The 22,954-nt window shown below is 44.1% G+C and overlaps 1 protein-coding gene and 1 long non-coding RNA gene across 4 annotated transcripts in view; one reads left to right on the top strand and one right to left on the bottom strand.

The window, feature by feature from the left end:
* Nucleotides 1–22,954, bottom strand: part of LOC125614034 — a 51,813-nt gene that overhangs the window by 2,837 nt on the left and 26,022 nt on the right. The gene's annotated exons all lie outside the window — the stretch shown is intronic.
* Kcnj1 (potassium inwardly rectifying channel subfamily J member 1) overlaps nucleotides 3,955–22,954 on the top strand; it is a 29,560-nt gene continuing 10,560 nt past the window's right edge. Inside the window, exons 1-2 of one of the 3 annotated variants that reach the window (XM_048796123.1) lie at nucleotides 3,955–4,160; nucleotides 21,457–21,696. The gene's annotated coding sequence lies outside the window, so the exon portion shown is untranslated. The remainder of the gene's footprint in view (nucleotides 4,161–21,456; nucleotides 21,697–22,954) is intronic. The other 2 variants (XM_048796124.1, XM_015499128.2) reach the window with 2 other exon arrangements.

Below are 22,954 nucleotides of genomic sequence, written 5' to 3'. Positions count from 1 at the left end.
TGTCTCTTTTCATACTTTCTTTTTTGCGGATTTTTTCTATTTTGGGTTCCTTTCCTCCCATTTTTGTTGAAGAGCAAAAATAAATATGTATTTAGTCCCCCACGTTTTATCTTAAGATTCTTTCAAAATATTTCCCTGATTCCCAAAATGATGAGCCCAGGACTTTGTATAGAAAATATATGGTACCACAAAAATCTACAGTTAACATTTTTTTTTTAATTAACTGGAGCAAAAGCAGGAAAAATACTCAGATCTCTCTTCCTTCACTCATATCTTGTTCAGCTTGTCTATAATCACCGCTGTGAGGAAATATTTGAGGAATACGTCCTTATCACCATTAGGCTTGAATTTGAACCCCAGCTTGATCACACACTGAATATGTACCCAGAAGCGATTTTTTTGGTCACTCCTGTTTGCACATTGGTTAAAATCCTGCACATTTCAAAAGTGACTAGGATGAGCCATTATGCTGTATGTAAATTCCTAGCACAGACCTGGAGCTCACTCCTTATGAATTTCCCCCCTTCCTCTTTCAGAACAGGAAGAACTTGCAGCTTTGCTGGGATTGGCTGTTCTCACCTGGGTTGTCCACCACACACCTCTCACTCCCCAGGACCCAGAATTTGGTTCTGCTTTGCAAAGTCCTGCCTGCTTTCCCTGCCCTCTCCCCCTGCACCTGCTCCAGGGGTCTTGTCCCCTAGAACCTGTCACATACTCTCTTCATTGTATGACTAGAAATGTCATGTTTCCCCCCAAATCAGACAGGCACTTCTAAGCCTTTTGGTTTAACAAAATGGTTCCTGTAGGAATTTTTGTCATGAATAAAACAATATTTTTTGAAATGTTGCAAAATTCTTTAAGGAAAATAAAGAAAGTCACTCCCCCTACCTTAATCCCCCTACCTTCACCTCATGCAGAGGTGAAGAGACTCCAGGTGGATGCATAGGGATTCTCTCCCTGTCAGCATGCCAGTGTGGCCTGCCACAGGGGACCAGGACGACTGGGGGAGGGGAAAGGGAGAGGTGGAGGGGAAGAAGAGAGCCTTGTCCCTCACTTTGCCACCAACTGCTGCTCCAGAAAGGACCCAGCCTTTCTCTTTGACCATAGAGGTGATAAAGCAGCAGACAGGTTGGAACCTGAACAGATTTTCTCCATGAACACACAGGTAAGAGGAAAGATGAAGAAAACAATCACACTGGTTTTACAGAAGGCAAAACTATCCTTCAGGTCAAATGTCTTCACTTGCTCATTATCACCAAGATTTGTGGAATAGAAAGAATGCATCAGCCCTGCCCTCCCGGTTGCCTAGCAACAGGCCTCTTTTTCATTCCTGGCAGGTACAAAAGGGACTAGTTTTGAAGTGGTGGGGGGAGCATGTAGTAGGTGGGGGACAGAGGTAAGATCACTCCCTGGACTGCATAATAATGAGATATACAGATGTCATTGTGCAAGAGGTGTCCTGTGTTGCAAATGAATAAGGCAGTTCCAAAAGCATTTATCTTCCTCATTTGGTATCTATTCTGTACTGCCTCTGAGAAGTAAGGTTCACATTTGAGAGGTTGCTGTTTGTATGTGTATTTGCACATGCACAGTCATCAGCTGGATAACTGGGAGGATGAAAAGATCCCCACAGCTCACACTGGTAGGGGGAGGCAGGCGATCTAACTCCTGAGACTGCTGCTCTGGACATTGGATCATGAAAATCTTTTTCTGAGATATTCTGTGGGATCCCATTATCTGTTCCACTAACCTCTATGACAGTTCCCATCTGGCCTGAATAACTCAATAAGCAAGTCTAGGTCCTACAAGAAGGAGACATAAAGACAGCATTAAAAGTGCAAAGATTAAGGCCAAATGCCCAGGTGAGAGAAACTGGCAGGAAGCCAGAAGTAAATGTCACCCAGGTCTGACCCTGGATGAAGGAGAGAGGGAGGGCAGGTTGCAGGAATGTTCTAGACCTCTGATGAGTCTAAGGAAGATTTCACTTCCCCTGCAGAAGTTCTCTAGCCCAAATCACCCTTAGAAGAGCCCACCTCTCATGGAAGTGACTAGCTTAGCATCCTTCTGTGCTTGGTCACTTCAGAGTGCCATAGCTAGGACCCTTGAGCACTTACTCTCCTTGCATTTGGAGGTCTGCAGGGCATATTCTGGTGGCCCCCACACCCAGACTGGGGAGGTGAACTGCTTGGAGAGGGAGTGGGGTTAATCTGGGGTTTGGGAGTATCCCGCTGGGTGGACTTGAGAGACCTGGAAAGGTAAGTAGAGAGTCATGCAGTGGGGTTTGAAAAAGGAAGTACTTTTGGAGAAAGGAATAAATCTAGGGACAGGTAGCAATGGTTGGGAACTGGCGTTTCCAGGAGGAGGACTTCTATGGAAAATAAAGTTGATATTTAGTACAAGCTTTAAATCTCTTCTCTTGTTGCTGCTTCCTGGTAAGTTCTCTTATAATCAATCAAACTTCACGTGGGAAATGCTACTGTAGTGGTTTTTCTTCCACTTATTTCTTAGTTTGTGCTGCTATAATAACATAAGTGAGACTGAAAAATTTGTCAAACAATAGAAATTCATTTCTCACTGTTTTACAGACTGGAAAGTTCTAGAGGCTGGGAAGTCCAAGATCAAAGCAATTGCAGATTCTATGTTTGGTGAGCACTCAGTCTCTGTTTCAAGATGGTGCCTTGAACACTGAGTTTTCACATGGTGTAAAGCAGGGATGAGTGCTGTGTTTTTACAGCAGAAGGTAGTGAACTTACTCCATCAAAAAACATTTTATAAGGGTCCTAATACCATCCTTGAGGGCTGTTCTCTCTTGACTTATTTACCTCCCAAAGGCCCTACCACTTACAAGTTTTACATTGTCAGTTGTTTCAACATTGAGACCATAGCAACCTACTATATATATATATATATATATATATATATTTATTTATTTTTTCCTTCTCTTTAACAACTGGCTATATTTATAAGTGTTTGAAACTAGAATCTCCTTCTCCATGTAATTTTGCATCAATTTCCATTTTAACCTCACTGTGAACATCATGATGTATCCTTTCTCCTGTGGAAGACAGTGGTGTCAGAATTCTCGGCATTTGGTCTCCAAGCTACATTGCCACTTGGATGTTTCTCCTGCTCTTTGCATCATTTCCCACTCTCGAGTAAAGGCTGGTATCTCCCATCATCAGAGAGGAAAGGAATGCCTGCCCACCATATTCACCCACTGCTGCTGCTGCATGTGAAATGGCAGCTTCCTAAGGACTATTTTCAGATGCTCTGGAGGGTGACCAGTCCTGAAGTACGCTGGTTTGTAGAGGACATTGTGGCCTGGGGAACAGTGGGAAGAGAGCCATTCAGAAGGGATAGAAGATGAAAACTCCTTTGTCCCAGTAGGAACTATGGGGAGATGACTCTAGGGAGTGGAGCACATTCAGTTTCAGCAATGTTTACTGACGGCAGGTGCATTGCCCACATCATCTCACTTACCTCCCACCAAGACTTCCCAGACTAGGCAAGAAGCTAGGTAATTTGCTCTGGGTAATGCAGTTGGTGGAACAGGGTCTCAACCCTGCCTGTCTACTGCAAAACCTGTGTTACAAAATTCTACATTGTCCTATGACTGGAGTGACAAATGAAGGGCCAATGGAGGCTAGGTCAGCCTGGCATTCTGGGATTGTTGACTTAGTCCCCAGGCAGGTAAGACTTTGGAGGGCTCCTCGAGGACCCCTGGTTCCTCACTTTGGAGCATCTAGCCCCTTGTGCGCACGTGCCCAATCTCAGGCATTTGATTTAGTCCCCATGAGCATGAGTGCAATGGCCCCCTGGTTCCAAACCTTGGCTCCATAAACAAATCTTTCTTAATTAGACTTGGCAGCTCAACACCTTTGGTGTATCTAGCCCATTTAACTGCCACGCCTACTCTTGTTGGATCCGGTTATAAAGTAAACTATGTTCTTTGAGAGCTGTTGAATACAGATGAGTCAACAGCCGGTCTGAGCTGACCCACAGACTCATAAAAACCAACAGGGCCCCAAGTACCCTCACCTGAGGCACCCAAACTCTTGGATCAAAAGTTCAAGAACTTGCTCACATCAAGGATCTGGCTGCTTCTTTGGGGATCAAGAAAATGAGGTTTTGTCTCTACATTTGCACTGGCAATCCACAAGGTAAGGGGAGAAATGCCTCATTGTCTCTTTATAGAAAACAGGAGTTAATGCTTGGGGAAACTCAGTCCTGTTTTCCTCATCTCAAATCTAGACAGACTTGTCCATCCACTCCCAGGGGATAAATGCAAGGTTTTAATTGTTTTAATTCATTCACTGGATGCTCCTGATCTGCTGGTTACACGTGATTATTAGCTCTGAGCTGCACCCTGCCTTCCCTGGGCCATTTCACAGCCCTGCAGATGGAAGGAAATTAAAATCTTTGGTTGCAACACACTTGGTTCCAAAGTCTTCTTGCAGCAGCCATGTGTATAGCTCTTCTATGTCTGATGGAGTACTTCCAGCATCTCTTGAGCCTTATTCATCTTTATAGTAGAGAATAAAAGAGTTAGTGGGGTCTAACATGGAGTTTTATCTGGAAAAGGCAAGTTAGTAAAACATTTGTTTACCTTCATTCCATTTCCTGACAGCACTTTATAGAATTTTGCACCATTTCAAGTGAATGCAGTTGGATTTCTCAACACTTGTTCAGCTTCCTAAATACTGTTGTGACAAATGCTTTGTGACAGTGATGTCAACAATTTCCCTATGCTCTGACAGGCATGGAGCTCCTTTTACAAATATCTATATCTTATAGATAGGGCATAGTTGCTCAAAAGAAGTTAATCTTTTGCATTTGGCAAATTAGAAAATCTGCAACTTTTTCAATTAGAAAAAATGGAGTTTCCCCCTTTGGTTGGGCATAGAAAATGGACCAAAATATAGTGGTTGGGTAAACAAGAGTTTGCTAGACACTTTTGTGTTGGAGGGGCAGCCCAGTCTCTGAGGGTTCCCTTTGGCCAAGGGCTCTACTTGCATTTCATTCCACTACAGTGTTTTGTGTAAATATATTCTAAGTCCACTTCGGCTTTTAAAAGTCTAGTGGAGATGAGAGCACCTGGAAAAGTATGGCCATCAGAAAAGTCTTTTCTCTCTTGTGTTTGATAAGTCATGAAGATGAATTTCTTTCTGCTTAAGGAAGCAAACCAAGTTTAAGTGCAAGGCTGAACTTAAAAAGAAGCAGAGTATATGGACTGTTTGTGAAAGGTTTTTGGAACTTTGATACTATTGGTAGCTTTTGGGTTGCTCTGAGTTTCTAAAGAATTTTAACATAAGTTGCTTATAATAGCCAAGCATGCTTTCCTCTGGAGACCTGAGACTCAAAATTCTCCATGCATGACCCTTTACTTTTCTCTGCAAGATATTTTTCTGTACTAGGTCACAAACATACCCTGGACCTTTTCACGGCTCAGGGATTTCCCAAGGATTCGGCTGTGACTCACATGCTTTGCCTTTTCCTTGCCCTGTGGCATCCATGGATTGATGGCTTCCTAATTCCTTCTCATAGACTTCTCATAGAGCCCTCTCTGGAGCTGTTTATAGTCTCAGCAGCTTGATCCTGGATTTATTTAACTCCTCTTTGCTGTGCAATGTAAAATGCTGATGATGACTGCTGCCTTTCTTCTCTTCATTTTTGTCCTTCTCATTCATATTAATATTATGCATACTTTTTTCTTTGTTTGCCTTCTGACAAGCTTATAATAAACAAACACAATGTTCTGGGAGCTATGCTAGGTCCTAGGAAACTGAATGGCCTGGCAAATGCTTTTAATTGCTCACTGTGCTTTGCTGTGGTGATCTGACACTTGGAGTTGAGGGGTATGTGCCTGAAGGCCATGATGATGACGGACTGCTACACAAGAGTGTAGTGGAGGGATAATTGCTAAATGCACAGGGCAGAGCTTTGTACTTGGCCTATAGAAGACTTCATGGACTCGTGATCCTAAAAGCCCTGGGCAGGCAGGATGGTACCCAGTGGGGACAGGAGTGGGTGATGAGCACACACAAAATGCAGGTGATAAAGGGCCCATGTGTGACACATGAGGAGCTCAGCAGTATCTGCAAGGCAGTGGGGGACCATGGTAAGATCCTAGTTACATGGTGGCAAGTTTGCTCATCTGTGAAGTGCAAGGTGGGCTGAGTAGGGTTAGACTGTTGCCAGGGAAACCAGGCAGAAGATCACCAAGAGGTAAAGATCTAGCCGCTGATTGGCTGTGGAAGGGGACAGGTGAGGATAAAGTGGAGCCTGAGATGCGGCAATGTCCCCAGTGTTCACATGATGAATGTACTTTGAATGGCAAAGAGCGTTTTCTTTTCATTTAACCCTCATGTGACCATGGTGCCCTAAGAGAGATAAGCTAGTATGCTCCCTAGATGTTACGATAGTGAGGGTTATGTAGGGAAGGGAACTGGCTTCTCAAATGCCTCCTCCTCTTTTCCACACCAATGAAATGCACTCATGTTGCAGGATAAGGTGAGGCTTCAGCACAGTGACATGTCTCAGCCTGAGTCTTTTACCCCTGGGTGCTTGGGTCTTACATGAGGCATTGTCTTGGATCTGTAGTCAATCTTATTTATGAATCTATGCTAAACCACAGTGTCACCCCTGCTGTAGGAGTCAGGGCAAAGAATGTGTTGCTCCTTAATATGGTAGCCTAGAGCCAAGATAGTCAGCAATAATAACTGAGTTGCTGAAAGCAGAACCCCCTGTAAACTGTTTCTGCTCCTACCATTCAGTGCCCGGTTGTTGCCCTGCCTAAGGTTAGACTCTGGGCTGAGTCTTTCCTGGGGATCACTGAGCAGCCACACTTCTCATTCCCCCTCAGCAGGGAGGTAAAGGGAAATTGATTCTGCCTTCTGAGTTTTCCTCACCTGGCTGCAGGGAACCTGATGGTGCTCATGAGGCAGACCCATGAACCTGGAGGCTGCCGCACCTGGGGAACACTGTCTGGGCACTTCCTGACCTTTGAGACTGAGGGGATCATCTTCTTGGGACACATAACACTCCCTCAGTGTGCCCTGTTTGAGAGACTCTGGCCCAAGACACACAGGTAGTACACGGAAGAGCTGGGATTCAGACTTGGATCTATCTGACTCAATCCACCCCTTCTTCCTTCACTTTGCAAGTGGGGTTATAGGCCTTGAAATACATGGTGAGACCCTCCAGTCCAGAGTGTCTGGAAAAATAACCATAGTTTAATTCCTGACGGACTTCAGGCTAGCCACTGTAAGGCAACCTTTGTCCCTAGAGCTTAACTGACTTTTGAGGTTCTGACAGCGACGCAGAATGATTCCAGCATAGGTTATGTAAAACCCGAGGAGAATATGCCAGAATAAGCATCATGTGGTGAGCTCAAGTCACTACTGAATGAATTATTAGCACAGAGATCAACAAATTCCCCCAATAGCTAATTTGGGATCATTGGACAGGATGATTGACTTTAATGGCTTCTTTGGATATTCACTGCCTTCTCTTTTTCCCTATATTGGCTGGGCTTTTTCAGAGGTAGAAGTGATAGGGTAACAAAGCACAGGGACCATATACCTTCATTAAAAAAAAAAACTAGATTTATTTTTACAAATAAGAAGACCATTTCTACTTTACAGATTGGGAAAAGAAAGTACAAAACTCTGCAGATGTAGCTCAAGCCAAAGGTGAAGAGAAAAGAAGCCTAGGTCTTCCCAGTCTGCCTCCTGGAATAGAAACGATTCATGAATGATATTAGCTCTGCTCTGAAAGAGCGAAATGGTTGGCTGGATTTTGTGTTTCAGAAATCTTCGTGAACAAATAGGAATGTGGAAATTGGGGAAGTAAAACAGAATTCAAAGAAATAAGAATCTTCATTTTAAAAAATGCAGGGAATTTATGTGGAAATGTATGGAGGTAGATCCTTAGAAAAGTTAATAGTAAACAAAATGTAATCTTTAGGGTAAAGAGGGCCAAGGGGTCCTAGGAGTGCTGGGTGCACTTGCTGCAGCTAGGATGGTCCTAAGCCATCCTTGCTGAGATGTTCAGGGAGAGTATTGGGCATCTTTCCATTGCCTTGTCAGAATCTTCTGACAAAGAAGAAAAGGAACAATGCACACACACACACACACACACACACAGATACACAAACACACATAACTCCTAAATTCTTTTCAAACAAAAAAGAAGAAGAAACCCACTATGGTGCAGAAATAGGCAATTTGAAAAGCATCAAGAATCCAAAGATGCTCTGCCCCAAGTAGCTCAAAAACTCCTATAAGAGCTCTAGCTGTCAAATACAAAACCCAACCCAACATCACCCCATTAAAAAACATAGCACTGAAATGCTCATTTTAAACAGTCGTTGAGTCCCCCTCATCCATTGTACAAAGGAAGAAAACAGAGGCCCATAGGAGACAGTGACTTGCTCAAAGATCTGAATCTGAATTAACATTTCTCCTAACAACATGCTCTTACTCAAAGGAGTTTGTTGTTATTTTCCTGAAATGTTTTCCCAGGATGCAACAGAATCCATCTTGGCCCATGTGCATCTGCCCTGTGCTGTGTCCTGTGGGTAGGGTGCTCTGTAAACATTGCTTTCTGGTTAGATACATGTGAACCACCTTTACTTCTAAGAGAAGATTCTTTCTGAATATTCTGACATACAAGCCAGAATTTTCCATCTAGTCAGAAATTTCCAGTGTCCATGACTTTTCATCTCCATTTGCACAAACTTGTTTTTTGGCTTAGATTCAGGAATTGTAGTTACTGGGGTATGTCAATATGCAACTTTATCCTCTGAGAAATGATTTAAATATACAACACAACCCAGTTGAAAGCAACAGGTTAATATGGCCTTTGCAGAATTAGAACAACCAAAGTTCTCAGGTGACTACCCCTAAGGGAAGTCTCATGGTTCGTTACCCTTGATGAAATTCTTGGGAGCTTTCTGGCTCTTTCCAGATCTGCCATTTGTCCTTGGGAAGCCCAACAGAACTTGGAAACTATGAATCACTGCTGTTAGCTTCTCACAGGAAAAGACTCCATGATGAGATATTCAGGGAGATAAGAGTGACCCCCATCCCATGCTTGGAGGCACAGTCAACCATTTCAGGGTCCTGGGTATTTTGATGCTATTAGGGTGTTGGACTGCTGATGAATTATGCATGAAATATAGGGAGCTTGAATCTGGTTCAGAGATAAGGCACAGGCATGGTCATAGGATCACAGTAGAAGACCTCTGAGAAGCCCATACCATGCTGGTTTGTGTAGAGTGTGAATACAGTCCCTGCTCTGCCAAAGTGTCAGTCTCATTGGGAGGACAGATGTCATGACAAGCATGAGTCTGTTATGTTGCCCAGCAGAAAGGTCTGACTAAGTGCGTTCTACCTGACTGGGACTTCCCACCCAATCTATTGGTAGGACAGGCCCAGAAAAAAAAGGTTTGTCTTCTTCCATAATTTCTCTAGCCCCTTAAGTGGATAGGAGAAGACAAGTTACAAGAAATCCTAACTCAGAATACTCATTTGGAACAGGTTTGAGAATCCCTTTAGATTTAGGAGCTCTTCACATTCTGGGCCTTGCCCAAATCAATTGTGTACAAGAATCAAGGTCACACTCAGCTAGTGCAGGTGCTCACCACTGTCAAGAGACAGACTGAGTGAAGTCCACCAGGGAAAGAAGCTACTGACAAGTAGAGAGAGATGTGCACAGAATTTGGATTTTAATCTCCTTATTAATGTGTGCACGGGTGTTTCACAGTTAATGGTGGTGTGTGCAGATACGAATTTCTACAAATTCCATTTTCAAATAGATGCCCCTATATTGTAACTTGATAAACCCCTCATAAATTGGTAATATGATAAGTTGAAAATGCATCTCACTCGGCTGACCTACAGAAGAGCCTGGCTCAGCAATGCAGTGCACTGTAGAGTAGTTGTTACTTCTCTTGATTAAGTGCCAGACCTGGTACTGCAGACTCGGAACTCATGAGAGTATCAAATATGTATTGCTAGCCTGGGAAAAGATCAAGATTCAAAGAACAGTTTCTACTGATGCAGTATCACTTTTATAGTATCATAAAATGGAAAAATCCTAGGCAAAACCACCATAAGTTGGGTATCGCCTGTATCTTGTGACCGTGAGGGGAGGAGTGGGAGAAGGCAGAGCCCCAGTGCAGTCTGGTGCTAGAGAGGTGTGAGTGGAGCCATCTGGGCACTCAAAGCAGAGTGGGCAGGCAGGTTCCTTCCACAGGGCTGACTCCAGGTGCACTGAAGTAAGCTGGAAATGGGCGGTCATCAGAGGAGACCAAGGAGACCATCGAGGGTTGGGGGCTGAAACCCTTCCTAATATGCAAAGGGATGTTTTCCTCATACCTCTAAAGATGAGATGATGTTAGATTTAAACCTTAGCTGAGAGCTTTGGGGTTGATGTCAGGAGGATGCTTGGGTCTACAGGGGTGCTGTGAGACAAGGAGAAATGAAGATGAACTGCTGGCCATGACTCTCTTATAAATGTGGAGTCTGCAGCCATCTTCCCTAGGAAGGGTGCTGATGGCCTCCTGCTTGTGGGTGGGGCAGGCATTAGTGCTTTTGGAAGTCTTATGATAAGCCTGTCACCCTTCGTCTTGTGCTCTTATACCATGGACATGAAGTCCCACTTGTCCCCCACTAAGGTGTCTTTCAGCACAACAGTGTTTCCAATGGTCTGTGGTTTAAGCTTTGACTGCTGATAGTCCCTGTGGGCTATTTTGCTGAGTATCTTTTCAGGCTGCCTGGGTCTACCCCATTAATGAACCTGGGTATAAATTCCAAGACTCGGAGTGTAGCTCAGTGGTAGAGCATGGCTAGCAGGTGTGAGGCCCTGGCTTGTGCAGTACTGCAAAGAAACCAAATCAAACAGAACCAAACCAAGACAAAACACAACAACAACAACAACAACAACAACAAAACCAATTTCTCTTGCAGCTTCCTTAATGTCTGAGGCCCCAGGGACATCTCTCTTCACTCATTGCTTGTGGCTCTTGCCTTCTGTCTCTGGCATGTCTCTTTTCTGGTCTGAATATTTTAATGTATGTCTCTGCATGGTGCATGGACATCTACTAGGATTCTTGATCCTCCATCACTGTGCAGCGAGTACTGTTTGGGGAAGCAGTCCTGATCCAGTCCCCTCGCCAGCGCTTCATTCCAGGAGAGAGTCAAGGGCAGAGCTGGCTTCACACTAAATCCTGCCTTAACCCACTTAGCAACATGGATGAGGGGCCCCCAAGGATGCTCACAGCCTAATTTGGAAATTAGACGGGTTAATTTCTAAACACAGATACAACAATGCAATGTATACTTCTTCGGTGAGTAGAGAGTAGAGGGTGGGCCATTCTTGGGATGAAGAGAAGGCATAACAGAGAGATGCTAGCTCTGTCTCTGTATTGTTGACATTTCCAGCACTGGAGTTAAAAAAATCCCCACATTGCACAAACTATGTAATTGCTTTCATAGCATTCTAAGTAGGCCCCAGCAATGTGATGCCCAGCACTTAGAAAGGGAAACTATGACATAAGGAAAGGAGCAGTCATATGACAGCGGATGCTCACTGGACAGTGGATTCAGTAGAGCCAGGTCTCATGGTCTCTATAGTATTTTCCATGTGTCATGCTTGGGTTTTGAAGCCATCTTACTGTTCTAAGCAGCTCTGGACAAAGTTTTCTTCTTTCTGCTCTCATTGCATCCTGCCTGCCCCTTGGAGTCACCCTGCTTCCAGGCTTCTGTGTCTCCAGGCCCCTCAGACCAGCAGGTGTGGGCCACCAGGACCCACCCTTGCAGTGGGAACAGGCTGATTTTCCATAGTCCATTTGATGGCTTTTCCTCAGAGAGAATCTTCCTGAGTTCCATAAGTCATCTCACCTCCCAAGTCACTCCCACATTTAAAAAATTTATTCATTTTTATATTAATTCATGTATTCATCTCATACTACAAACGATCAGGCATTGATGTCCAACAGGGAGTTACTACTTTTGTTTTAAATGGACAACTTAGTAAGATTCTTCACTGGTAATCTGCCATAGTGATCTATGGTCCTTTCCAGCAGAAGTCCTTCCTTAGGTCTAACCAAACTCTTTCTTGCTAGAAATTCAAGTCACCTTTATATATAGCATGTCACTTGGCCATCTGAATTCTCCCCAAAACTGCTGCATTTAATCTGTACAATGGCTCTAAGAGGTAGATATTATTGTCACTTCATAGATAAGAAAACTGAGGCTTGACCCAAGTCCACTCTAGTATAGAGAAAGGTCTCCTTCCAGAGCTCACCAAGACTCTGGGCCATCTGAAATGCTAAAACCTGTCATAGCAGTGCCCTCTGCAGGAGGGAGGATTGTGAGGGGGCAGGATTTGAGCCCCCATTGGATGAGGGTCTTTCCTCACTCATCTTGGGGCTGCTACCACAGCACTCTCTGCACCCTGTGCCCATCTGCTTCCTTGTACTCTTCAAGGTCACTCTAGTTACTGTTCCTGTCTTGGTCCTTATCACAATCTATAATTGCTGTGTTTGTGTGGTTCCTTTTTAGTATCTGTCCACCTCCCCCCACCTCCCTGGGTGTACAGACTTTGAATGCTGTGTCCCCAGCTCCTAATAGGGTGCCCAGAACATGATAGACTCTTAATGAATATTTATAGACACAAGAAAAAGAAGGAAAGACCCAGCAAAGAAAGGGCAAGTGAGGAAGAAAAGAAGGGAAGTAGAAAAATGGCAGCTCTTTCTCAAGGCCTCCCCTACTGTACATCTCAGAATTCATTCATCTTATGGGCCACACCCTTAGGAAACTTGTGTTAGAACCATTGGATTGGGACCTGGACCATCCCAGTTCTACCTCCTATGAGCTATTTAATATCTCTAAGTGGCTGGGGCCGCTTAGTGCTACAGCATGTGCTTAGCATGCACAAGGCCCAAGGTTCAATCCCCAACACTGGAGAAAAAAATTCTGTAAACTTCAGTTCTCTCCCTTATAAAATAGAGATAATTGTACCTACTTCATGGGGGTCATAGTAAAAACTGAACGAAATAAATCCCACAAAGCCCTACCAGTTTCTGGTACATTCAACAAGTGCTAACTCTGTTCCTCTGCAATAATGTTTTGTCAAAAAGAATTTAATTTTCCAATCCCAATGAAGCGTGTCTTCAATCATGTATGAGGGGTGACCCTCTTGGCTATCCATCATGCAGGTCTTGCAGAATATACACTTCTGGCCTTCTAGTCTACCAAAGAAGGTCACAAAGCAAGGGTTTCAGCTAATAATTAAACACAAGGTTAAGTGTATATCATATCAACTGTGCACTACAATAGGCTGAATTCCAACTTTATGGCTCTGTGAATGAATCAGTCACTAGGTGTCTCTGGTCTTTGGTTTCTTCTTCTATATCTGGGAGTAATACTGCTAATAATGGTTGCCCATATCACAGAGTGAATATAACCATCGAGATTACCCATTAGGCAGCCTGAAACATAGTAAGATCTATAAATGTTAGTTACTGTTGTTCCACCCACAGGTTAGAAAAAAAACTATCCTAAAGACTAAAGTAGGCTCAAGATAACTTTATGGAACACTCCTGGTTTTCTAGTTACATTAATACTTTTGATCTCCTTTCTTCTTCAAACCCCTCTGAAAGGTATATTACCTTTCCATTTTTCATTCATTCATCAATTCACTCATTCATTCAACAAATCCTAACTATAGACAGAGAGATGCACGTCACTCTAACAGAGGCTAAGTATTAATAGTACACAGTGCAGTTGATCATTAGATGGCTCTTCTCCCCCATCTTTCACTGCAGGGCTCACTGCTGTATTGCAGCCCTCCTTAAGGAGGAGGGTTTTTCTCTGTGTCCTTCTGCTTGGTCCTTAGTATATAGTTATGGCTCTTCATTTCCAGCTGCTTTCACTTGCCCATAGTCTCTGTGTGCCTTGTCATGTGGGGGTTCTTACATGCCATTAGCTCTCTATTTCACCCACATTTTCATTAGTTTCCCCAAGCTTTTATATAGGGTATAGCTGTATGTTAGTCAGTTCTATTGCTGTGACAAAATATCTAAGAGAATAAACTTGAAGAAGAAAAGATTTATTTTGGTTCATGGCTTCAGAGGTTTCAGTCTAAGGTTGACTGGCCTCATTGTCTTGAGACTGAGGTGAGACTAAATTATCATCGTGGCAGGAGTGTGTAGTGGAGGAGTCTACCATTTCCTGCCAGCCAGAAAGTTGGGGAGTGGGGCTGGAGACAAAATACAAACCCCAAGGACATACAACTAGGCCCTACCTCCTACAGTTCCCCCACCTCTCAATAGTCCATTCAGACATGACTCCATCAAAGAACTAATCCTCTGACGGGGTCAGAGCCCTCATGATCCAATCCCTTTCCAAAGCCCCATCTCTGAAGATTGCTTCATTGGAGATCAAGCACATGATCCTTTGGGGATATTTCAGATCCAAACTATAACAAACTGTTTTTGTACTTTAGAAACTTTTAGGCCCTTGATGAGTCAAAACTTTTTTAAAATGGATGTTCTTGGGCAATGTAAACAAATGCTCAGAAACACATTTCTTAATGTGTTTTCAGTCACAATATTGAGTTCAAAATGCATGAGATACATGCACTGTACACAAGTAAGCCTAGCTTAAAAGGTGAAGGGGAAATGCCCACAGATGTACCTGATGCCCACGAGCAGGCACTATCTCTGGCCTCGTGTCACTGTCGGCATTTATGAATGCACCGTGTGTAGTTTTCATACCATCCCTGGAGGTTTGCTTGGTCATTAGTTGTATGAACAGGTAAAACATGAGTTCATCTGTGACCTGGAAAAAAGCAACTTCTCTCTCCTCTGGTCTTCTCTATTTAGAGAGACCACTGAGGCCCAGTTCTGGTGTTAGGTATAAAGTAGAGACAGGGCAGACAGGTGCCAGCTGATGTGTTGCCCACAGCATGGTGTTCGCTCACTTTCACTCATTCATTCAAGAAATACTTGCAGAGTTTCTACTGTGGTTCAAGGATTCAGGGGAAAACTAGATGGACTGCTTTCCTGGAGGGAATTTCTAGTAGAGGCATGATAGACGATACGTGAACAAAAGTTCAATGCATACGGTGGCACGCCATAGTGAGAAAAAAAGAGAAGCAGCCAGGACAGAACTGAGCTTCCCCTGAGGCAGTGGGCGCTGTCTCAGATGGGATGCTATAAAGCTCTCAGAGGAGTGATGAGGGAGCTGAGTCCCCAGTGACACGGTAGTTTCATGAGTCCTGAGGAGCGAGCTATAGGAAGATCCAGGACAGAGTGGTCCTGAAGAGGGAACATCAAATGTCACAAATCAGGGTAGGGTCAGATGGAATGTTTACAGAACAGAGTTGGTGGGAACACATCAGGGGACTGATGGCAAAGGGTGGGGCCAGGGATGATGGCAGAGTCCAGCTTCCCTGGGACCTTGAGGGCATGTGAGTGAGAAGCAGCAGAGAGAGAGGCTTAAGCAAATCAGCAACATGATCTGTTTTACAGGATTCATCCCTCAGGCTGACAGTAGGGTGTATACCAGGAAGAGGAGAGAGGTGGCAGATGCTTTATATAGCCCAACCAAGAAATTACAGTGGCTTGGACAAATGTGGCAGTGAAGGACAGGTTGGTCCTGAATATATTTTGTAGAAAGAGCAGACAAGATGTGCCTATCAATTGGATATGGGGGAAGAAGAAAAGAATCAAGATGGAATTTTTTATGGTTTTACTTCAAGCAGAGCTGAAGAAGGTCTAAATTAGATAAAATAGATATAAGTGCTAAGAAGCAAGTGGTTACTAGAAAGATTTCTTTTAGAGTAGGAATTTCATCCCAATATACCTGTGCCTAGACTTGCTACCCCCGTATGTATCAGAAGACTGCCATTGCTTTCTCCCACTGTCTCTACTATGTCTGGCACCCTGAGGGTGACGTCACCATGCAGCCCATAACCCAGCCAAGGGTATTTAGAGAAAGCATGGTGCCAGGCGTCAATCACCAAGCCCTGTGCTCTGGCTGCCCCTGAGTCTGGAAGACAGGTCATGCTAACCTCAGAGGAAATTCAATTGATCTGGCACAATTATATCTTCTCAGCCTAATCTAATCTCACCATTTTATAGGCAATCTTTTCCTCTCTGATCCTCAGCTTTCCTACCCCCTTTGTTAATTTATGCCTAGTACCTAGATACACACAAAGTCTCTGGGTTTCACATATGTATAGATGCTGGGTGTAGGGCCTTTGAAAGTATCCCAGAGCCCACTGTTGTCTCCCTCCAAGATGTTCTGAAGGAAGACCCCTTTTCAGGAGCCAAGGAGGACAGGGCAACAGGGAGAGAGGAGTTCTCAACACATGGCATATTGTCCAAGCAGGACTATCCGCCCTTCACTGCCTTTTCTCCGCAGCTCTGGCATTTGTCCTTAGGTCTGGCAGGAGGACCAGCTGCCTGCTCAAACCCAGACCTGGGAGTTAAAATTGTTCCCCAAATGCCAACTCAATCTTTGACTCTCCCCACTCCTGAACTCATTAGGGCTCCTCAGCCTTGCTAAATAAGGAAGAAACCTGACATTATCATAGCTTTCCCTCTGCTGTATCCTCTGCTGGCGTCCCCACACTTAATCCTATCTCAGGATTGTCAAACAGGTATTTGTATCTTTGTTTTAATGGAAGAAAACATTCAGGTTCAGGGAAGTAAAGTCATTTACCCTGTTCACAAACAGAAATTGTAGCATTTACACCAAGGTCTACACCACCTTACATTTTTGGGGTACCCATTGAACCCCATCTTTGCTTTGCTAGCCCCATTTGCAGGCCTTTTGAATGACTTCTTCTGTGTTTATGCTGATCTCAGCTTGGAGCTCACAGTGACCAGGTGCCAGGGGGCCAACTCTTCAGTCTGTGCTAAGCCCCACTGTCGACCTCTTGGCAGTTCCTAGAGGTCTTTCTTCCATCCTGTCTTCTTGGGAAATATTATTAATGGGGGATATGTCAGGGTTCAAACAGTGTTGAAAATAAAACCATTGCTGAAAACGGTACTGTTACTGGGAGTGTGGAGGAACTAGAAAATTAAATTAGGAAATGGCAGTGTGGGCTAGAAGGTATATAATTTAGGTCTGGGTAGAAAAGTGAGACAGACATGTCAAAAAATAAAGGAGGAAGGAAGGAAAGAAGGATGGGGCGGGATAAAAAGAAAAAAGGGAAGGAAGGAGAAAGACAAAACTTGCTAAAAGACCTAGGGTCTTTATTGCTTCTGAGAATTCTTGATGACTTTCTCTCCCCCTGCCACCCTCATCTTCCAGTCTTAATTGATTATATCAGGAAATTAGCTCTGTAAAAACCTCAGGCAGGCTTCTTAGGGACAGTGACAAGGCAGGAATTCAAGCCTGACTTGGAGACTGTGGGGAGCCTGCATGTGGTCTGCAGGTAAACAGGCTTTCTTTCTATCGGGATTAAGGCTCACAATGTGATAGGGCTGCATTTCCCTGAGTTTTTTTCCCCAAACCCATCATGTATTTATGTTACTTAATATAATCTAAGTCTGGTCCTGATAGTGTGTCATTAAGCAGATCATCATGTATCATTATCATTATTTTTTTTAGGTAGACAACTGAAAATAGAGGGATGGTGGTCTGGTACATTCTTGCTTGCTCTTGATAGTGGCCCTTTTTCAGGAATCATGCAGGAGTCCTGCCCTGACTCTGAGAAGGGACTATCCTCTGTCACTGCAACGAATGGTTTTTTTTTGGTCATTCTCCCTGAATTTGGAGCGAACACCAGCTTTCTACCAGGTTGTCCATTCAAGAAGGCAGAACGGTCTCCCTCCCACTCCTATGCCAATCATGCTTTCTGCCCCATCCTTATCTTTCCTGAGTGTGGGTGGGGTGGAAAGGGAAAGGCTGGGATAAGGGAAATGTGGAGCAAGCAGGGGGTTTAGGTGGTCCTATGGGATTCTGACTTCTCTGGAGTAGTGCTGTGTCCCCAGAGATGCCGGTTTCAAAGGGATTAGAATATTAATGCCGCTAACTCCTGAATACAGAGAGCTATGAGCAAGGAATAAAACCCTGGAGAAAATAGAAATCAAAGATGTATTGAGAAAAGAAGAGAGGAGGGAAAGTACTAAACTGAGTTCTCAAAGAAGCCTAAGGGAGGATGAGCGTGAAGGGCACTGGGGAGCATATGCGCACGGAAGACTGAAATGTGGTGCTAGGGTCAAGGCCAGGTGAATTTCCTTCCACCATGGGAGACCCGAGGCCCTGGGACTGTTGTGCTGGTGGGAAGTAAAGGCCTTCCCGCAGAGGATCCTTGGTGGGGGCCGATGGGTGGAAGTCCATTGGCACTCCTTCTCTTGTCCAAGTGACCTCCACCTGCACCCTGGAGGAGAATTAACACATCCTGGGAGAAGAGATATCTCTCACACGCTAGCACGGCTTCTGTTGAGGAGTGAGGGTTAGCAGAAACATGCTTTCTGAACTCGAGGGTTCTTATAAGTAAGAAAAGAATTTTGCTGGAGTAGCTTCTAGGATCACAGGATCACACTTCCCTAGCAAATGTGCTAGGGAAAGGCAGTGCCAAGTTCAGCCCAGGTCCCAACAAAGGCCTGAGGGAAGCCGAATGAGGACCGGAAGGGAAGTTTGTAGAGTCGCTGCCATGTCACAGGCACTTCACGTGTGTATTTCTTTTACACCAGCTTTATCCAGATATAATTCCCATACGTATAATTCACATTGGGAGTGCACATCAGTGGTTTTTTTTTCCTTTTTAAGCATTTTCACAGAGCTACACAACTATCATCACAATCAACATTAGGATATTTTCATCACCTGCAAAAGAATCCAATACCCATTAGCTGTCATTCCCCATCTCCTCGGCAGCCACCCATCTTTCTTTCTCTATAGATTTGACTAAACATCTCATATTAAAGAAATCAGACAGTATCTGGCCTCTTTCATTTCACATAATTTTTTCAAAGCTCATCCATGGTGTACCATGTACCACTCCTTTATAGGGCCAAATAATATTCCATTGCATGGCTATACCTCATTTATTGATTTGTCAGTGGGTGGCTATGTGGGTTGTTTCCACTTTGGGGCAATGAATAATGCCGCTGTAAACATTTGTGACTTTTGTGGGGACATGTGTATATTTCATTCGGTCTCTATAACAACAAAACCACTATAACCGACTCATTATCTCATTTTGAAAAACTGCAGCTCAGGGAGGTGAAATAACATTTTTGAAACTGAAAAGCTTTTCTCCACTTGCTGTGACTATGGTAGAAGGGCAAATAAGGGAGAATAAAGGGGCATTTTGCTTCACCTTTCTCTGGTCGTTATCCACATGATTGGGCAAGGAGAGCTGAGGAAAGGCATGAATGAGTGAGCGTGCGTCACTGACCGCCCGTGGTAGGCACTGCTGCTTTCCCTCTGGAGGCGGGTCTGGGGGCAGGGGGCTGTTTGCCTAGCCCTGGCATGGCTCTGAGTTCTGGAGGGATGTCCCCTTCCTGCTCACTCTCTTTATTTCAGTGGCAGACATGAGAATAGGTGCAGAGCTGCTCAAGTCTCTTGCTGGGGTCACCTTGAGAGGAGCAAGATGGGAAGTCTCTGTAACAGGGCCCCCATGCTGAGAGGGCTCCCCAGGGTGGGCTCTGCGGAGCCCACACCAACTGCCAGCAAGAAGAGCTCCTATGAGAGGAATCCAGCATGTGCCCAAGGACAACTCTATGGCATGGAACAACAGGGTCATCCAGGCTGTTGGCTCTGCTTCCTTCTGGCCCCAGGGTTTTCCCAGAAAGTTCTTGGACATGGAAGGGTAGGTGACGTGCCGCCCCATTAATGTGATTTTGATGTCTCTGCAGAACTCAAGCCCAAACCGGTAATCATTGACCCTCAAGTCTCCCTGGGGCATTGCAATAGAATCTACAGGAAGGCTGGCTCTCCAGAAAATCCACTGCCCTATGTTTTATCCTAAAACCTTGCCCTTCTTGTCACCTTTGCGGGAAGGTGATGCTAGTGCAGCCTTGACACTGGTGTAGAAAAGCCCAGAATTAAATGCAGCACAGATACAGACATGGCTGGATTCTTTCATTCTATGCATGGTTGGAACTTGAAAGAGAAACTAGAGCTGGAGATCATATTACTGAAGGTGTTAACAACTTGATCACTTCCTATATCCCATTGTTGTCTAAGCTCTTTCTGTCCATCTATAAGATACATATGAAGGTCCGCATTTTTCAGATGAGGAAATTGACACTCTGCAAGACTATGTAGCGATCACTGTTAACTCTAGTAAGTGACTGACTTCAGATTCAAATCCCCAAACCTACTTCTTACATCCTGTCTAGTAGGTCACTTGATGGGGACTATGACAGGAAAATTTTGAACAGGAGCTAGAATGTGGAACTAGATGGTACTTAAAATCCCCCTCTGAATCCAAGAACTGGTGTTCTATGCCTCCAACCTTGCATGTCTATCAAACTGGGTGGTTCCACTCTCACTGCCTGGATGCAGTGAAATGGACACTAGTCCCAAGTCCTGATACTCAAGCTGTTTTTTCCCCATTTTGTGCATCTCAAGCTTGGGAGTTCTATATATTTTCTTTAAAGCAAAGTGTATTTTCTTGTTGTAGACATTCCCTATGTTCAGGCCTCCTGTCCACATGGAATTCATTCCTGTCTGGGTTGGAAAGACTGAGTTGATGTAATACCAACTCAAACCACAGAGAACTAGAAGGGTCAGACTAATAACAGGATCTCCGCACACATCATAAATACAACCTTTTATAAACATTTAAATTTTCACTAAACTGCAGTGCCATTTGAGGTGGGTAGCTCAATATGTGAAATTTAAGAATAGTGTCATTACAGATGGGTCCAGTTTCCAGAACAACAACCTCTACCCAAACACACATACTTTTACAAAATAAACAAGGGGGAGGATGAGTGTTTGATTTGCAAAAATTATTCTTCACTTTACAAAAAAAATGCTATAGGATTCCTTTAAATACTTAATATCCTATTGTGTATATAACATGACTTTACTATACACAATTTCTGTTCATATACCATCTTCTGGGACACACATACTTTTCAATATAAGATTATATATTCAAAGTAATGACGTTCTTTTTAATAGTATTGAGAATAAAGATGAGCAGACTATGGATCATTTAGTCTTCAGTCCTAAATACATTAGAAACTAGAACTTACTTTAGGGTAGTGACCTTCAGGAAGGTCTGGACTGAGACTAAGAGAGTGGTCTGAGAACCTGAGTTAAAATCAAGTCCACCAGAGATAGATATGACCCTTTTACCCTTTCCTGTGTGGAAGGCCCTATTTCTTCCTGGTGCACACTGATTAAAATTTTACTCAGGATTCTGTAGAGACCTGTCCTCTCTCTCTGTACAGTAATCATGTTTGTTGTGTTTTACTAGGGATCTTCCAGACTGGGTCTTCACCTCCATCCTGGGTCCTGACCAAGACATCTTGGCAAGTTCCAAGCCCAACAGCTTAAATCCCAAAGAGGGCAGCTCTTGTTGGCCTTATCAAGGTTCACTCTATATGAAACTTTGAAAATCATCTCCTGCACCTCTTCAGACAGAGGCAGTGACTTGAATTTCATGTTGACTTCTAAATAAGAAACCCCTTGAACATCCCAGGCTACAAGAAAGCTGGTAAGCATTTGGTTGGGTGAAGCCACTGAGGCAAAGCCTGTCTTCCAATCATCAGTCCTAGCCAGGTTTTACAGAGACTGAATCCCACCATTAAGAGAGCAGCATTAAACTGATATTGCCCTCATCATGTCCCCTTTTGAAAAATCAATAACCACTCTGAATCTTCCTCAACTTCAATGAGTATTTCTTTGACAAATATTTATTGAGTTTGGTCTCTACCTAGCATTGGAATAGGGAGGTATCAGTGGAGGACACAGTTGGTGTTGGTGCTCCCAGATCAGCCCAAAAGTAAAGGTCATGTTAAGATTACTACTGTTCATGCTGCAAATGAAAAGTACAGCACCATTAAATATCACACAGGAGACATGCAGATTGAAATGGGGGTCGTGGTCAGGAAACTCCTCTGTCTTTGAGAAGCTGACATTTAAATTTCTTTTTCAGAAATAACTTTTTCATTGAAGTCAAGAAGTCAGGTGGGTGTGGGGAGAAGCGAGTGCCTGGCGACCCCAGCAGGGGAAATAACATGGGAGGCAGGGTCAGAGAGGTGGAGTGACTGCCCAGCTTCTTAGTCAGAACCAGGCAGGGCTGGACCTGTGGTCATGTGTCTTCTTGCCTTTGTTCCTCTGTCTGCCAAAGCTGGGCCTGCTGCTGCAGCAGTGGAGGCAAGAGCCTCGGCTCACTGCCGCTACCTGGTTCTCCTTATCCAGCAGGGCTGGAGGGTCTCCATCTTCCCACGGTAACCGTTGTCATCAGAATAAACTTTTGACTGTAGAAGATGCCAAACCATACCCTGTAGAGATTTATAAATGTCTCCAAGTGGAAGATGCCTTTCCTATAATTTCAGGCTATTGCCTACAGTTTTCTCAAAGGACTACCTGTAGAAGTTTCCATAAGAAGCATAGTGCTTCATGGTATATGATCTTCAGCAACATCCCCAGTTGCCCCTTAATTCCATCAATATTATGACCATTTTGGAACTCTGAGGTCCCTCTAGTGACATCAGGGCCTGTGGTCTTCTCCTCCAATGCACACCCTTGGGTATAATCCAGCGTACCATGTACCTTCTGCCTGCCCCACCTCTTCTCTCCACCTATTTTGGTGCATTTGAATACTCTTCTTTGTCTCTAGAAACCCATCCCCTCCCCGGTAACCAAGTCCTCCTTGTCCTTTAAGGCACAGTATCTAATAAGAGTTTTATTTCTTGCTAGTTCTTTCCCTCTGATGTGTTCTCTTACATGAAGCAAAGCAATATATGAAA

The sequence above is a fragment of the Marmota marmota genome, unplaced genomic scaffold, assembly GCF_001458135.2.
Source record: "Marmota marmota marmota unplaced genomic scaffold, marMar, whole genome shotgun sequence".
Lineage (NCBI taxonomy): Eukaryota > Metazoa > Chordata > Mammalia > Rodentia > Sciuridae > Marmota > Marmota marmota.
The sequence above is the reverse complement of the archived record's forward strand: the minus strand, read 5'-3'. Positions and strand labels throughout refer to the sequence as shown.